The sequence below is a fragment of the Emydura macquarii genome, unplaced genomic scaffold (genome assembly GCF_026122565.2).
Source record: "Emydura macquarii macquarii isolate MOO-44397 ecotype Brisbane River unplaced genomic scaffold, CSIRO-AGI_Emac_v2 contig_2925, whole genome shotgun sequence".
NCBI classification, from domain to species: Eukaryota; Metazoa; Chordata; order Testudines; family Chelidae; genus Emydura; species Emydura macquarii.
The window spans coordinates 1371-20055 of NW_027133062.1; the positions used below are offsets into that span (position 1 = coordinate 1371).

The 18685-nt window shown below is 47.9% G+C and overlaps 1 pseudogene; it reads left to right on the plus strand.

Moving 5' to 3' along the window:
• The first annotated feature begins 4724 nt into the window (after positions 1 to 4724).
• On the plus strand, positions 4725 to 17674 carry LOC137167523 (zinc finger protein RFP-like; annotated as a pseudogene).
• The last annotated feature ends 1011 nt before the right edge of the window (positions 17675 to 18685 follow it).

Consider the following 18685-nt stretch of genomic DNA (forward strand, 5'->3'; position numbering starts at 1 on the left):
GAAGCACTCCCTCCGAAGGGGTTACAGGCATTACTGCAGACCTTAGTTTCACCAAAAGGCAGACTAGGTGAGCACCATGCCCCCCAGCCCTCCATCTGAGCAATGCAAAGTAGTAACAGGATAATTCACTGTAAAAAAACAATATCTTTGATTTTGGCAGTATCAAGCAGTGAACTTGTCAGAATGAAGAACAGCCTTGAAACGAAGAACACACCTGGAAATGAAATCTCACCACTTCTTCTTCTTCTGGGGTGGAGGGAGAGTTCTTCCCACACTGCTGGTCTGGGTGTCAAGTGCACTTAGGATTCTGCAGCATCTTGTGTTGAGTTCACATCATCTTGTGTTGGGTTCAGCCATTTCTCTCTAGTACATGGTGACCTCAGTCTCTATACCCTACTTTTATGGCTCTTTGGCAGGAGAGGGGGGCACCCTCTTATTCCTCTTGGACACATGCTAAGGCGCGGAATTCAGCTTGGTTTCTCCGCTGCTTCCACAGTCATTCAGTAGATAGCACTGGTGTATAATACATTTAAAATCCTTACTCGAAGCTTTTTAACTTTGATTCAGCATCTCCTCTTGGCTAGCTTACCTGGCTCCTGGCCCAACGTGTTGGTTTTTGTGGATCCCATTCGTAGGTGCTTGTCTCTTTTCACACATTGCACAAGCAGCCCAAGTGACCAACTCAGGGTTTCTGGATCCCAATGTTGTTCCAGTGATTTTCTCGGTACCTGAAAGTTAGGCATTGCAACACAAAAATCCTTTTGTCAGTTCAGCCCGTAGTGACTGCCAGAAATCAGATCTTGATTTATGGACAATTGCAGACCAGGTTGAAGCACATGGGTGTACTGCCCAATGTCAGAAAGGACCTCGTATCCTCCATTTCTGCTTACAGTTTTCCGAGGTTCACCAAAATCACCAACCTTCTCCTGCTAGTGACCTCGAAAAGTCCCTGAAATGTTGGAATGGATCAGGTGCAGCAATCAAGAGTTATTGCATCACCTCCACATACACAAATGCCAGTGAATTGAGCATAAGACTTGACTTTACTTGAGAAAAATCAATCAAAACAATACCTAGCTCTCAGAGAGCACTTTGCACCAGTCGATTTCAAATAGCTTTACAACAGAGATTACCTGCTCCTCTCCCACAACTGTTCAATAAAGGTTAAAAAACAAACAAAAAACCTTCCCAAGGCAGATTGATTCTCCTGTGGAAGAAGAGAAGTGAATGGGAAATGACAGCCAGAGGGGATTTCCCCTGCAGATGATGGGTTTTTTTCCCCACAGATCCAGAGAAGAATCTGAAAACCTGAGGATTTGGCAGCTCTGCAACTGTAGGGGTGGTGAATCATAGAAGATTAGAGTTGGAAGGGAACCTCAGGAGGTCATCCAGTCCATAGTTTCTCAATCTGGGGGTACGTGAGACACAGGCAGGGGGGTACGCAGCAAAAAACCCAGTGAAGGGAGGAGGGCAGCAGCTGCCAACTTCTTGGGAAGCCACCTGCTTCCTGCCCAGTCCCAGCTCCCACTTCAAAGAACAAAATCTGATCAGGCTTGCAACAATGTGGTTGATTAAGGATCACACCAAATGCAGATGCAGCATGACAGTGTAAAAACCCATAGACTTACATGGGATCTTTTTCCTATAAAATGGGACAGAAAGATAAAGGCTGGAGGTTTGGGTCTACATCACCACACCAGCCAGGAGTACAGATGCACATCGGCAGAACCCTGCTCGTCACCCTCATGCTACAGTCACCTGGCCAGTGACTATCACGAGCACTAAGAGGCTGGTAACTATAAATATCTGTGAGACCCCTATGTCTGTTTGTTTCTCTCTCCTTGTCTGTGTGTGCCTGTCAGTGTGTGTGAGTGTGAATGAAAGTACCAATTGAAACACGTGTCAATGAAGTATACTTTATTAACAAGAGTCTCAGTATTTATAATCACTTGGTAAAGCATCATATTCATATTGTTACAGTGTTGATCCTGTTTTCCTGGTATTTACGTTAGTCTATTCACCAATTTTTTGTATTTACAATAAACGTGGCTGCCTTATCCCCTGAAAAGATCCTGTGATATTTGTTATTTGAATACAGGGATCATTCCAGACAGTCCCCAGTATCAACTGGGACACGGGAGTGAGGGTCCTGGTCCTACATAAGCTGGCTGGAGCCTGGAGAAATAGGGGATAAGTTTCTTGATGACACTTGTTAGGCTTCCCTGCCTCAGGTTCCAGACACAGTCCGCTGGAAAACAACAGTCCAGAGTCCAATCTGCAGGCAATCCACGACGGACCAAGCTCACAACCATAACTGTACCTTCAAGCCGGCACACCAGTTGGGCTTATCTTTTTATATGCTGGTAGAGTTCCCTTCCCCCCAACCAGAGTTCTATAGGCCCATAGACCTGCCCTGCCCCTGACTACAGCTCTGTATGCCAACGGAGCCGCCTTTCCCTCCTTCTTCTTCTTGATAGCCTTAATTATACCTGCAGGGTGCCCCCCCTCGGTACCAGCCCTTCCAATATATGGTCATTTTCTGTTTGGGAGGGGGCTAGATAAGGGGGCTTTAGTACAGCCACTTTTGTACCTCATGGGAGGGCAGTGAGCGAGGTTAGATCTTGGCCATGGTCACTTTATGGCCCTATGTTTATGTTTCTTTTTAACAACCCCTTTACCTTCCTCGCTTCCCATCCAGTTTCTTGCCCTTGCTCTGGTATCTGTCTTGAAAAGGAGTCAGAGCTTTTCCTCATTTGTGCATTTGTACACCACTCCCCCATTGCGCCTTGAAACATTCTAACGACATCCCTTGTCTTTTCCACAGAAATAAAGAAAACCCGTTTGGTTGCAGGTAGGGAAAAGAAACACACGAGGTCTTTGTTCTCTGCTAACGTGTATCTCAAAAGCTTTAGCTTTCAGGCCGGCACGCAGCCCCCAAAGCGGGCACAATTTACCATCTCAGGCAAACACCCAGGCCGAAATTCTTATACAAACCTCAATCAGATCCTGACAACACGGACAGCGAGTGTGATTGTGCTGTGGTAGGAGACTGGAGCAGGGAGCAGTCTGTCAGCGCTGGTCTCTCATCTCCACACCAGGCGCGCTGGCTACCAGCCCTGCCCCTGGACTATACAAGCTCTGCTCCCCTAGCCCAGCTCATGTAGCTGTCAGTGTTGGGCCACCAGGTTCCTCTGGTTATTTGTAGGACTGAATGAACCCATCACTGGACTCTAAGTAAAACCCTCTCAAGTCCCCTCGGCCAGGAGGGCTGCCCGCTGCCCCGCTCCTGGCCAGAGTGACATTACAAACTGCTGTTTGCACAATTTGCTACTGGTCGTGGTTACTGATATTTAACAATTGGCTGCCTTTGCCTTTCCCCATCCCATAGTCCAGAGGTAGCATTCCCATCACAATTGGCTGCCTGTCACCTTTCCCCATCCCCTAGTCCAGGGACAGCAAGTTGTGATAGATAGGGATCTGCTTGTCACAGTGTGGCGGTACCTCTACCTTTCCCCATCTCCTGGTCCAGGGGTAGCACATTGGGATGGTAGGGTTGACCTACCACAGTTGTTCTACCTATACCTTTCCTCCTGCTCTAGTCCAAGGGCAGCAAATTATGACAGCTAGGGGCATTCCTATGTAATCTGCTATTGGTGTGAAATTTCTATTTTAAATTTGGACACAAATAAAGAAAGTCCTTTTGTGAGTTGGAAAAGCATTCTACAGCGTTGAACTTCAGCTTTCTACCCAATCAGACTGCGTACGTGAATTTAAAGAAAAAGTGTTAACAATTTGGTTGGAGAAAGAAATGCTGCTGCAACATAACGAAGCATAATATGCAGCTGATAATGTGAGTTGGCTACTTTAGTGCAAATTTCCTCCTATTCCCTGGCAGTTGAAGGTTCCTAACAGATTTCTTTCAGAAGGACGATGTAGTTGCTTCTTTTTTTGCTGGGAAAAGTATCGCTTAATTCTTTTGTTTTATTTTATCATTCCTCAATCTTTGCCTTTATCCAGAGCCATAGAAATCAAATACCCTCGTGACAAAGTTAAAGACCAGAAGATAGAAATAGATTTTATTCTCCAAATTTTCTCATCTGACTCTACAGTGTCCATATAATTAAACAGAGTAAAATAGGAGCATTCAGCTGTGGTTAGCACACGCTCCTAGGAGCAATGTCTACACTATAGTTTCATGTAATGTAATAAAATTTACTGCAATTGAATGAAATTTAATAAAAATTCCATTTTTATCTTTTGTATTGAATCAGAATGGGAAGAAAAATCTTCCTGCAACACTAAATAAAAATTAATAATTTGGGGAGAAATGAAATGATTCATTTCAATAAAATGCTACAGTTATATTCTGATTTTGACTTTTTCATTTTATATTATAATCGATCAAAGATATTTTAAACAAAAAGCCAAAGGGGAACATTTTAACCTTTAAAAAAAATCATCACAGTGAACACATTCTCATGGAAAGTTTTGATTTCAACAAAATGGCATTTTTGGACAGAAAAATTGTTCCATTAGAAAATTTTTTGATCAACTCCAATTTTTACGAGTGACTAAACAACAGGACAGGTTGCAGGTCTCTGCAGCATTTGGGAACAGTTAGTGTCTATTTGTAGTCATCACACTTCATTCAAAAGTTCTTCACAATTCACAAAAAACAAAAAAACATCTGATCCCAGCCAGAAAGGACACACCCAATGACTGTGCAAAGTTTCAGCCCAGGCCAAAATTCTGAAAAGAGAGTGAAACTAAAAACTCCATTTCCTCTCTCTTGTCTCCTCTCTATACTGCACAAGCAGCCATGGCTGTTGCGAATCCAGCAAAAACTCTCCAGAATGAAGCGACCTGTCCCATCTGTCTGGAGTATTTTAATGATCCGGTGTCTCTAGACTGTGATCACGATTTCTGCAGAGCCTGCATCACCCAGTACTGGGCGGGATTCGATGCAGACATCTCCTGCCCTCAATGCCGAGAGACCTTTCCCCAGAGGAACCTCAAGCCGAACAGGAAGCTCAAGAGTATGGTGGAAGCAGCCAGAGAACTCAGCTTGCAGTCAGGGAGGGAACCAGAAACAGAAAGACTGTGTGAGAAACACAGAGAGCCTCTAAAAATGTTCTGCAAAGAGGACGAAATCCCCATCTGCCTGGTGTGCGACAGATCCAAGGAGCACAGAGATCACACAGTCGTTCCTGCAGAGGAAGCGGTTGAAGAATTCCAGGTATGACCGAGCATTATTTTTATAGCCAGAGCCTTGGGAAACTCACCTTCCCCAGCATTCGGATTTTCTTTAGCCCCAGGCAGCCACATGATGAGCCTCATCCCAGGATTTCAGGCCTATGTAGGTTTCTCAGCAACTCATCCAAAGGCTCATGCAGGTGAAGTGTGGCCCTCCATAAATGTCCTAAAGCTTACATGCTGGAATGAGGAGGAGAAGAAGCCCTCCTCTCCTATACATGGTGTCCTGTGCAGTGAAGGACCCTTTCTCTGCCCCTTCCCACTTCCACCACCTCCCAACAATATAAACACCATGTCTGAACTGCTCCTCTCCTTGGAATAATCCCTGCCTTGAGCAGGCTACACTCTAAATAGACAAGATAGACCGAGGGTGAGAGGGAAACTGAGGCAGAGAGAGGGTACTTGACTTACCCAGTGTCACTCAGCAGGTCACTGGCAGAGCTGGGAATAAAACCCAGGGCTAATAAGCCACCGATCAGTGCCCTGACCACTAGACCATGCTGCCTCCCCACAAGCACTGAAAAATAATTAAGCAAGGCCGTTGGAGGGAATGGTGCTTGATAAACTGCCCAGGCCCAGCAGGAGATGCTGCTTCCCACAGGGATTCTGAACTCCTGTGTTGCTCCATGAAGGGTTAAACTCAGATGCCGGCCTGCACTAGAGGAGATCACTGGGCTAAACGCTGTGTGGACCCTCAGCACCTTGAGTACATGCACAGAAGGGATCTAGACAGTGCAGGTCCATGCCCAATAGCACTGGGATTAGCCTGGGTTGCAGGAAAACTAACCCTGGGCGGTGCTGAGCTGTGTCAGTCTGAAGAACCAGCCAAAGTGGTTCCATTCTCCTCAGGCTGCTCTCCATAGTGTGGCATTTTGAAATCTCCAGGATCTCCTGCTTCCGGGAGCTTTGATGGGAGCTGGGGAATAGCTACCCAGGCAGCATTGCCACTGGAAGGGTCCAGGACAGTACAAGGGCAAACGCCAAACATTGCTGCCAAAAATCAACATGTCTAACGGGGCTTATCCTATTGCTCAGCCCAGCTCTGTCCAACTGGTGCAATTCCCAGCGGTGCAGGGCTGAATTTCAGCGCGAGTTGGGCGCCTTAGAGAATCCCAGCCCATATTCTGAGCTCTGGTGGCACCTGGGATTTGTCTCTCTTTGTTGGTTAAACCTTCCCCAAAACAGGATATTTCACACGGCAAAAGAAAATCCCAGGATCTGACCTCAGTGTCATGTAGGTGTAAATCAATGGAGAAACCAGGTCAAACAATTTCAAGAAGCCTGAAAATAAAACACTCCCAGTGTCCATTAATATGACTCCACTTCGTTTGTATATCTGATATCGTGAACCCACTGGATTTTCTAGTCATCGGTAGTGTTTGTTTGTGTTGGAAAAGATCCCGCCGCTTCACCCCCCGCCAACCGCGACTTTCATTTCTAAAAATAAAACTAACACCACTCAAGTCATTTTCTGTTTCTTCAGGAAAAGATTCAGGCCCATTTGAAGAAACTGAGGGAAGAGAGAGAAAAACTTGTGGAATTTCAAGTGAGCAGCGAGAAGAGAAGCCAGGAAAAGCTGGTAGGTGATCATCATTATTAACCTGCATTTGTAGCGAGCCGGATGGAGGGTAGGTTGAGTCGTTCTTAATCAGAGTAATATGGAGAGGAATGGGCAATCTAGAGGCCCAAATATCTTTTATCTCAATCAGTTGGGGGTTCAGCAGAAACGAGTGACGTGGGGAATAATCACAAGTAAATCAATATTGGTTGTTTTAGCAGGAATTACTAGTTAGTCTTACATCATGAAGGTTTTCAATTATTTCCATTTGCGGATCCCTTTGGAAATTTCGAATGGAGGTGCAGACCCCTTTGGAAATCTAGTGTCTGTATATATAGTTGAATATGCTCAGTTAGTTTTCAGTCTAAGATTATGTCTACACTTGCCGCAAAATTCGACGGCAGTGAATGGGAGATACGCAGGGTACATAGAGTAGCTTGCGTATCTCCTGTCGACTTCCTAACTTCTACTTACCACGGTGTCTTCATTTCGCTGTGCTGACGGGAAATGCCCTCCCATCAACGCAGCGTTACTCTTTTTGGTGGAGGTGGATTCTCTTCTTCAAGTGAAATGTTTAATTTTGACAAAATCTAAATGTTTTGTTTCAGTTTGGACCTTTTCTTTTAAAAAAATATACGATTATATTAAAAACAAGTCACATTTTCTAACAAAAAGTCATTTAAAATTTAAAATCCTGGAAAAAAATTAAAAAAGAAAATGTTTTTGTAGGAGAGTAAAGAGTTAAAAGCTGGACAAGTGGTCAGGCCTAAATTACAGGGAATGGGGTCATGGCAATGACAAATCTTGTTTCTGTTAATTGGTATGAACTTTAGTCAGAGACTGTTATTTTTTTCTTCTTTTCCTCTCTTTCTGGCCATCTGTGCTGGAAATAAGGCTACTAAAATCATTATCATCACTTCTAAGTAAGGCCTTGGTAGGAAAGAAGCATTATCTTCCTTCTGCCCCTGGCATGCCTTTACTACAAAGAATGTTAGTATAAAATTCATTGGTTTTAAGGTGATGAGCCTGCCCTCTGTATGGTAATCCTGTAAACAACAAACAGGGGTGGGTATATATTATATTCATTATGTAGTTGTTAATATTTATTTTATAAGTGTCAATGTAACCAAATAAGGGTCTACGGGGAGTGGCTGGGAATGTATACATTTACATACTGTAATGGATAAAGGATTGTAAAGTAATCCCCTCTTTGCTCACTCACAGCGTCGAGGTGGAATGAGCAGGCAATAAAGGGTTCTGTCTCCCCAATCCACCCCCGGGACAACCTGTTTGATTATTTCTAACAGTTCTGAATTTTCATCTATTTATTTTTGAAACAGAACAACTGGGTGACACTGGCAGGAATTCATGAAACGTTTCAGTGTTGACAAATCTGCACTTTCCCTGGAAAAAATTTTAGGACAGAAAATATCACTCAGCTTTAGTATTTAATTCTGCCTCCTATTGCTTTTGATCTGCATCTCCACGGCTTTTGATCTGCATCGATAATACACTATTCAAACCATGGCAGACATGGAAACATCCCTTTCCGAGATTCTGAGGCCAAGGGTGTGAGATTCTAAGGCCAAGGGGCCAAGGGAAAGGGTGTGAGAATATCCTCTTTCTAGTAACCACAGAGTATTGTTCAGTGGCAGACGACTTAGAATTTGCAAAGACATTCTCCTCCTCCACACTCAACACTCCATGAAAGGACCCCAGACTCCATCCATGTCCCTGACCAGCCCTTTCCCTATTTTTTTTTTATATTTTCTTTTACAGAAAAAGACACAAACCGAGAGGCAAAAAATTGTGTCTGAATTTCAGCAACTGCAGCAGTTCCTGAAGGAACAAGAGCAACACCTGCTGGCCCAGCTTCTAAAGCTGGACGAGGAGATTCTGAAGATACAAACTGAAAATATGAACATACTCTCTGTGGAGATGTCCCATCTCACTGAGCTGATCAGTGACATAGAGGGGAAGTATCAGAAGCCAGCAAGTGAATTCCTGCAGGTGAGACTGAGTTAGAAACACTTCATATCCAGCACAGGGTCAGGAGAGATCCTAAAACATGGGCACGGGAGTCCCATCGATGGGCACGGTCACAGAGATCTCAGTGTAACTCAGTGTGTGCATTTCTTACATGAGATTTATTATTGTTCTTTGCAGACTCACAGACACATTGATATTAGAGATGGAAAAGCCCCATTAGCTCAGGGAATCCATGGCCCTCGGGCCGAGGCATGGCCTTTTTTCCCCATACTTGCTAAATCCCTTCTTTGGAATTGAAGTGTATGTCAGGTGGGACTAATATTCTTTTTCTCTCTCTCCTCTAGGATATCAGAAGCACCTTGAGCAGGTACGTGGCTCTCTCTCACTCCCCCTCACACTTCACAACGCTGAGAAAGAGCTTGGAGATGATGTTAGCATCGCATCTCTCCAGGGCTCTGCACTAAAATGTGTGGGAAAATTATATTGGGGGTAAAATTCTCCCTGATAAACTTAAACTTCATCCTGAGGTTCTCACCCTTTTATAGAAGACTCTGGAATTATCCATTCAGTGGAAAAGACTGATCTAAAGTATTTTCTAGAGATGCATCCCAGGGGACAGGCTGCCTCATGATTGTAGAGATGAAATATGGGCCTTTCCCTTCTGGGCGCTGGTTACCATTCAGCCAAAGGCAGCAGTGATCAAGAGTCTTTTCCCCCGTGAGGACTGTTTGGAGACCTGGGTGGAATAATAATCTGTGGACAGGGAAGTTGGTTTATCGGTTTAGTTCCTAGTGGACAGATTTCTACAACAGTTAACATGGGAACCTTCTGTCCATCAGTCGAGCCCTGCAAACCCATGGATATCTGCTAGATGTCCCTGTGCAGGGCTCTATCCATCACAGCATAAAGGCCAGTAGGAAATTAGACACAGAGAGACTCAATTCCCCTTTTATCCCCAGAGCTGATCTCTACAGGCCAGGGTTGAAGAATATGAATGGGTCCTTTGGGGGAGAAGGTTGCACAGCCATGGCCTGTGTTGCACCTTTTCGGAGGCTGGGAGAAGTAAAAAGAGTCACTAAGTGCAATATAACCATGTGAAATTGTTTGTGTCCAGGTGTGAGAAGGGGAAATTCCAGCAGCCAGAGGAGATTTCTCCTGAACTGGAAAAGGGACTCAGTGATTTCTCCCAGAAAACTGTTGCTCTAATAGAGACTCTGAGGAAGTTCAAAGGTACTGTGAAAGGATCTAGGATGGAAAATTGGGATAAACCTCTGAGGGCTGGTCTACAGTACAGAGTTTTGTCGGGGGGGAGCAGGCTACGGGGGTGGGAGTGAGAAACCGGGGTAGCTGGACTCCACTGCCCTGTGGCGAGGAGTCCTGGGTGGCTTCCCCCAGCTCCAGGGAGGGAGGGGAAGAGTTCCTGGTGGCTTCCCCCGGCTCTACCTGGGGAGTAGGGAATGGGGGGAGGGGAAGAGAGGCAGCCCACCAGGAGCTTCTGGGGCAGCTGGTCCCCCAGCAGATACCTGCCAGGGGAGCTGAGAGACTGGTGTCTCAGTTCCTGCACTGCCCCTCTTAGATCGGTGGAAATACTCTTGGTGAGGCCTGAAACTGTTGGAGGAGAATGGCTCTGGCCAATTTGTTCATAACGAGATTATGCTTCTATTTAATTGTCACGTGAGAACACCACACAGGGTCCAAATCTCACAGGTTGATTAATTCAAACCTCTTTTTGTACCAAAAGCATGCCTTGCAGTTACACTGACTGTTAAAGTAAGAAATGACAGACATACAGACAGACGTACTGGCCAGTTACCTTCTCCTGGGGCATCGGTGGGTCCCGGTGGATTTCACCTGTGAAGCTCCAACAACCCCTGACAATGTCTGACATATGACACACATCCAAATGATACATGTATTAGTTCTTTCCCACGCATCTGTGCGTGTTATGAATATTAAGTGTCTGACATCACTCACACACTGCACATGCCGGAACCTGGTAATGGGCAGGGCTTCTGCTGTGCAAGCTATTTTCATGTTATTGTTCTCCTTTCTGATTGGTCTATTACCACTGATTATGCATAGGTCACTCTGACCCTTCCCCCGCAGAGGGGTTTTTGGACTTTGCTAACTGCTCCTAGGCCGTACATTTGGTGTCTGTGTCTGTGCACATTGTGTGATCAGAACATCTCTCTGTCCCACACACAGACTTCTGAACACATCACTTCATAACAAGGTCACTGAAGGCAACATTTTCCTTACATCAAGCAAACTGCCAACCAGTCCAAAGCCAGGTCAGTCAATATAAACGCCCAGTCTTGGTCTGTCCAAACTTATGAATAAGAATTGACCAATGTAGCAATTCTCAATACTTAATATAACAAGTAGTGGCAAGCAGACAAATGGAGCTCATGTAGCAGGGGCCCAGGCATCAGGATGTTTCACATTAATTCATGACTTACCAAAGGTCATCACATTAAGGCCCAAATTTAGCAAACTGGCTGAATTTGGAACACACGAGTTTCTCTCTCCCAACTAGAGAACGGCAGAGCATGACTGCAGGGACCGGTCCTGGGGCCGGTTTTGTTCAACATCTTCATTGATGATCTGGAGGATGGGGTGGATTGCACCCTCAGCAAGCTCGCAGATCACACTAAGCTGGGGGGCGGGGGCTGGAGGGGAGGGATAGGATACAAAGTGAGCTAGACAAATCAGAGGATTGGGCTAAAAGAAATCTGATGAGGTTCAACAAGGACAAGTGCAGAGTCCTGCTCTTAGGAAGGAAGAATCCCATGCACTGCCACAGACTGGGGACCAACTGGCTAAGCAGCAGTTCTGCAGAAAAGGACCTGGGGTAACAGTGGACAAGAAACTGGATATGAGTCAGCAATGGGGCCCTTGTTGCTAGGAAGGCTAATGGCATGTCGGGCTGCATTAGTAGGCGCATTGCCAGCACATCGAGGGCAGTGATTATTCCCCTCTACTCAGCATTGGTGAGGCCACATTTCAAATACTGTGACCAGTTTTGGGGCCCACTACAGGAAGAATGTGGACAAATTGTTGAGAGTTCAGCGGAGGGCAACGAAAATGATCAGGGGGCTGGAGCACATCACTTACGAGGACAGGCTGAAGGAACTGGGCTTGTTTAGTCTGCAGAAGAGAAGGATGATGGGGGATTTGATAGCAGCCTTCAAATCTCTGAAGGGGGGTTGCAGGGAGGATGGAGTTAGGTTGTTTTCATTGGTGGCAGATGACAGAACACGGAGCAATGGTCTCAAGTTGTGGTCGGGGTGGATCTAGGTTGGATATTAGGAAAAACTTTTCACTAGGCGAATGGTGAAGCACTGGAATGGGTTACCTAGGGAAGTGGTGGAATCTGCATCCTTAGCAGTTTTTAACGCCTGGGTTGATGAAGCCCTGCCTGGAATAATTTAGTTGGGGTTGGCCCTGCTTTGAGCAGGGGGTTGGACTAGATACCTCCTGAGGTGCCTTCAAACCCTCGTCTTCTATGATTCAGAATATTTTGATTCTAGTGCTCCAGAGCTGTTTAGTCTCCACAGCTGCAAACAGTGTCAGTGGGAACTGCAGGTTCCCAACCCCTCCGAGAACCAGGCCCCAGGGGCCTAAAGGCCGACACTCAACATCTAGACCCACCATTAAAGGCCATTTGATAAAGCCGGTCCCAGCCTATCACTGTGCTCTGGTCCCATATGGCAGCTAGTCTGGGCCGAAGGGGCTGTGGGGAAGGAGAAGCCCCTCCCACAGTGTGAGGAATCCCTCCAGCACAGGAGCCTCCCCCACAGCAGCTGCAGGCAGAAGGAGTGTTCCTGAGAGGTCTGGGAATGGAGGGGGTTGGGAAGGGCAGGGTGGAAGAGGGAGGGGGTGGACGAGGGATAGAGGGACGTGGGCAGTGGAAAGCTGGGCCTCTGACACTCTGCACGCTGGCCAAGAAACACGGGGGCCATTGTAGAAGGGACACAACTCTGCCTGGCTTCAGAACTTCCTCAGCCTGCGCCAAGGTCTGCACCGGCCCCTGCACCCACTGAACAGCAGAGTCACAAACTGCCTCCCTCTCTCCTCTTGCCAGTACAGGTGTGAATCTGGCCCATTGAGCCAAACTTCCCCCTGCCTCAGTTTTCACATTGACAAAATGATTTTATTATTATTCACATTTCTCCCTCTGGAGGACGAGGGCCCCGTCGTGCTGCTCTCTGTAAAGATGCTAAATAAACAGACCCAACAGCTTACAAGTCAAGCTCTGATTTTCCAAACTCGTAACATTCCGTTAATGGCAAAGGGACCAAAGTTGGTAAAGTTACTTTTATGCCAAAGTCTTTGCATGATCTGGGTCTAGGACTCTAGGTTATGACAAAATGGAGTAAGTGATGAGACAAACCAAATGGAGTCCGTAAGGAGGGAGGAAAAAGTACATCACTTATAGACTCTATGGCATGGGATGGTTGTGAGGCTTCATGGATGCTGATTCCATTGGTGGGAGATGCCTGAATGATAAAGGAAACAGATTCCGAGGGGTAGCCGTGTTAGTCTGTATACAGCAAAAACAACGACTCCTGTAGCACTTTAAAGACTAACAAATTTAATTTCTGCAGGCATAAGCTTTCATGGGCTGCAACCTACTTCATCAGATGCAAGAAATAGAAATCAGATAGAGGGTATATATATACATCCAAGGGTAAGGAGCAACACTGGGGAGGGCAAGTCCATTCAGTTAGGGTAGATGAGGCCTATTCACAACCATTGATTAGAAGGTGAGAATGTGTGAACAGTGACAATTACTTCTTGTAATGAGAGAACCATGCCAAGTCCCTGTTCACACCCAGTCTGATTGTGTCAAGTTTGCAGATCAGTTCCAGCTCTGCAGTTTCTCGCTGAAGTCTGTTTTTGAAGGTTTGTTGTAGAAGTTTGGCAACTTTCAAGTCAGCTACAGAGTGTCCTGGGAGATTGAAGTGCTCTCCCACTGGTTTATGGATGTGACCATTTTTTACGTCTGATTTGTGTCCATTGATTCTTGTGTGCAGAGACAGTCCGGTTTGGCCAATGTCCATGGCAGAGGGGCATTGCTGGCACATGATGGCATATATCACATTAGTAGATGTGCAGGTGAATGAGCTCCTGGTGGTGTGGCTGGTGTGATTAGGACCTGTGATGGTGTCACTAGAGTCGATGTGGGGGCAGAGCTGGCAAAGGGGTTTGTTGCAGGGATAGGTTCCTGGGTTAGTGTTTCTGTTGTATGGTTAAATACCTGAGTGTGTCTCTGGGCCTCTCTGTCTGTTTCTCTGTCATAATTAAAACACAGTTAACTCATATATATATATATATATAAGTGGGATGCTGTTATAAATATGAAACTCTGAAATTTCATCTCTTTTATCCTTTCCCCCTCCAGACACTCTGCCGTCTGCGCTGGAGACAAAAAGAGGGGAATCCCTAGGATCACTCAGACAAGGAGCAATTGCAGGTGAAGATTAGTTTTAAATTATCAGAAAGTTCCCATGAAAACATTTCATGACATTGTTGATAAAAATAAAAACCAACCGACACCAGCCAGGACACACCGAGCCCTAAAAATAAACACATGAAATGCTACAGGGATTCCAGCTGAAGTCACACAAACAATCCTAACACCAACCTCAGTGCTGCCTTCGTCCCCATGCTGATGAACAAACGCTCACATTGAGCAGCCCTAGAACAGAGCTCTCGCCCCTGCAGGCTGACACATCCCTCTCCCTTACCCCGGTGCAGGGGGTCTCCCCATCGCTCTTCTCCAACATCCTCCCTTTCCTCTGGGCAGGGCTGGGCTCTCCCTTTGGAGCTGCTCACTGCTTCCTGGATTGAGGAGATGCTCTTCCTCTGATGCTGGCTCTCCTCTCCCGTCTCTCTGGACTGGGGCTAGGGCTACCCCACCCAATGCCATCTCATGCTCTCTGGTCTTCATTGGCTCTGTCCCAATGCTGCATCTTCCTCTCTGTTCCCTGGCCTGAGAGTGGAGGATGCAGTTAGGGGAAGGAGCTTCCCTCTGGGCAGTGGCGTAGGGAGAGTCTCCGGCACCTGAGGGCCAAGCCTACATTTGTCCACCCCCGCCTCATGCCCCTTCCTTGTCTACGGGAGGAGGGGTCCCAGTGTGACCCCCAGCTGCCTGGGGAGTGGGAGTCTGTACCTGCGGGGGGAGGAGCTCCAAATACAGGCTTGGCTCCGCCACCCTCCACTCTTCGCACTTCCCCGGCACCCGCCTCTCCCGCTGCAGCCCCACAGCCCAGCGCCTGCTTGGACGGGGGTGGCCTCACCCCCCGACCTGGGGGGGGGGGTGGGCAGGCCCTTCACGATACACAGGGCAGGGAGGTCAGGAGCGAAAGCGGAAGCAGCCGTCACTCGGCCTCCTGCCCCCTCTGCCCGTCGCAAAGGGCCAATCTGGCGCATCCCACTGCACTTGCCCCCCGCTCCAGCCCGGTGCCAGCTCACACGGGGGCGGCCTCACTCCCCCCCCCTCAGCCTGGAGGGGAGCGGGAGGTGCCGCGTCAGCCCTTCAGGATGGGTGGAAGGTGCTGGAGGCTGATGGGTGGCTGCTCCTGCTTCGGCTTCTGCGCCCCTCCCCCGCGCGTCGTGAAGGGCCTGCCCGGCTCCCCTCCACCAGGCTGAGTGGTGACACCACCCCCCATCTGAGACAGCGCAGGGCTGGAGTGGCGGGCAAGTGCGTTCCGGGCCAACCCTTAATGGAGGGCAGGAGGTGCAGGAGACTCTGTGCCCCATTGAACCTCCTGCGCGCTCCTGCCCCCCATTAAGGAATGCCCGGCACCCCCCAGCATTGTGGGGGCCTGCCTCCCCCCAGTAAGCCACTGCCTCTGGGGTTTAAAGCTGGTACCTGCCTTTTCTGCTCCCTCCTCACTAAAAGCTTCTGACCCCTTCCTTGCTGTGTCTCTGCCGCTGGGAATGGAGCAGCCCCAACAGGGGGAGCAGGAGCTGAAGCCTCTGAAAGCAAATGAGAAACAGACAGAGGAACTTTAATGACAGCTCAGCTCTGCCCAGCCTCAGGTGCCCAGGACAGAGGCAGCTCCCTGGATCCAGGCGTGTCCCAGCCAGAGCAGGACAGCTGGGGAGTGTGAGAAATGGTCCCAGCCTCCCCCAGGGCTGAGCTCGGCCCCTAACGCTCTGATTCTCTCTCCCAAGTAAATGTGACTCTGGATCCAGACACGGCTCATCCCCACCTCGTCCTGTCTGCGGATGGGAAAAATGTGAGAAGGACAAACACACGGCAGGATCTGCCCAACAACCCTGAGAGATTTGACACTGAGCACTGTGTGCTGGGCTGTGAGGGATTCACCTCGGGGATACGTTGCTGGGAGGTGGAGGTGGAGGTGGGGGATGGGGGAGGCTGGGCTGTGGGGGTGGCCAGAGAGTCTGTAAGGAGGAAGGGAGGGATCCGCCCTAGCCCTGAGGAGGGCATCTGGGCTGTGCAGAGGTGGGGGGATCAGTTCCAGGCTCTCACCTCCCCTGTGACCCCCCTGCCCCTGCGCCAGGTCCCCAGCAGGATCCGGGTGTGTCTGGACTGTGACCGGGGGCAGGTGACATTTTTCGATGCTGGTGACCAGGCCCCGATCTTCACTTTCCCGCCGGCCTCTGTCCCTGGTGAGAGAATCTGCCCCTGGCTCGGGGTGTTGGGAGGTGGAGCCCAGCTCAGACTGTGTCCCTGAGACACTGGGGACCCTCTCTAGCCTCACACACCCTAATCTCTTTGACCATGGAGGACTCCCATCTACCCAGTCCAGGCCCTTCATCTCTATGATCCCTGGAAGCTCCTTCCCCCTCCCTGCAGCACCAGGGGTGGGAGGGGGAGGAGGGTGAAGAACCCCTGGAGCTGCAGGGGGAGCAGAGGGGCCCTGAGGGGCAGATGTGGGGCTGGGCAGGGGCAGAATTAACAGCCGGGCTGGGGACAGGCAGACGTGGGGTGGCCGGACCCAGCATTAATTAATGAGGGTTTGGGGGGTTGGGAGAAGCTGGAAGCTCCGCAGCGGCAGGGAGGGTTTGTACAATCTGTGGGGTTAGATCTCACTGGGGCTCCCAGCCAGAGCTCCTGCCGCAGGGCCACAGTCACCTTCCTCTGTGGCTGCAGGGCTGGCACCACAGGAATTGTCACACACTCGCAGGGGATGGGCAGGGAGAGTTCACAAATCACAGGATCACCCAGATACAGTCAGTGTTGTTTGGAAACCTCGTGTTTTGCAGGTTCAATTTCCTAACTTTCAGTTCTGACTCATGATTTTTAACTTCTGGGGTTGGCAACGTTGCTAAGTCTCTGGGGCCACGGTGGGTTGAACCAGAGCAAATAGAGGAAACAAAAGGGAAAGATAAAGTAAAACAAAACAACCAGAGAGGCCTGGAGAAAGGATGTAAAATAGCTATGAAAATAATGAAAGGAAAACACTCTGAAGAGGGGAACCAGTCAGAGGCAGCGAGAGGGGAAGAGATAAACTCAGGGACAGAATGGAGAATGTGAGGGGCAATGATCTGTGACAGGGACCGCAGGAGAATGGAAGAGAGACAGAGAAATTAACAGGATGGGAAATGTGGGCAAGAAAAAGGGTGAGTAAAAATGAACAGTAAGAAAGAAAAGGGAAAAGAAAAGGGACAGAGAGATTTATAAAACATCCTGAAGATGCGACTGTCACTCATAAATTGCCTTTGACTTTGTTGACATTTTAGTGTCATTAAAAATTTTCCCCCAAAACCTTTGAGTCTCTTTTCATTGTTGTGAAAAAACAACGAGGGTACTGTGGCACTTTAAAGACTAACAAATTTAATTGTTGTGGTTATTGAAGCTGCTTCTCAGCTCCTTTTTTTCCCATGCTGGGTATTTGTGTATTTAGGGTAAATAAAGCATCAAAGACAATTCTGGTTTGTTCTTTTTTAATTCCCCAGCTGCAATCGTTGGGAGGCAGAGCTGTGGAATTTGCTTCTCTACTTGGTTGTGTCACCCCAGCACCAGCAGGGACTATACCGGCATGTGCCTATGATGAGAGATTGTGTTTTACTGTGATATGTTGCTATCCAGCCTGTGCTCTGTCTCTTGTACTGTCTATTATCATGTAAATCAGGAATTCCTCAGCTGTGCTCTGTGGAGAAGTGGCTGAATAAGTGCTGCTAAGTCTCCTCTTTGTTCCCAGAGTCACTGAACTTATTCAAAGGTGGCTAAAGGCATATGAAATATGTTGTTCACATTTCTTCTGCCCATCAGCAATTGCCTTGGGTTCCAGGGAGGTGTTCATGGGGTAGAACCGGCTCCGAGAGACAGTCTCTGGGGGCTTGTCTACACTGGGGTACAGGTTTCTCTCTCTCATTGTACAATCTGTGTGTAGACAAGGCAATTGATGGTTTCACCTCATAACTGGTCAAGAAAAATTCTGTGGGTTGGAGGGTGTTTGGGGGATGTTCGGGGTCACCTCGATTAGCTACACTGAGGTGAAACCATCACTTGCCTCATTTCCAGTAGGTATGTACAATGAGATCACAGCCTCATGTTTGCTGTCCCATTGAGAAAAACACCCTTTCTAATAGGTGTTTCTAAATGAAATCTAAATGGTGAGAAGCATGACAGAAAAAGCAGCTGAAATCATGCAAACAGTGAACTTTCCACTAATCCAGTGCCTTGGGAGCTCTGCTGGCCACATGGTGCTGATCTTCCTTGTTTCCAGTTGGGAACTTATATTCAAAGCTACTAAAGTGTATGAAATAGATTGTTCACATTTCTTCCACCTATCAGCAATTGTTGTAGTGGTCACAGGGGTGTTAATGGGAGGGGAGCTGCTCCAAGGGACAATCTCTCTCAGATGGGGTCTGAACTGGGAATACGTGTGACTCTCTTCCCCTTGCTGT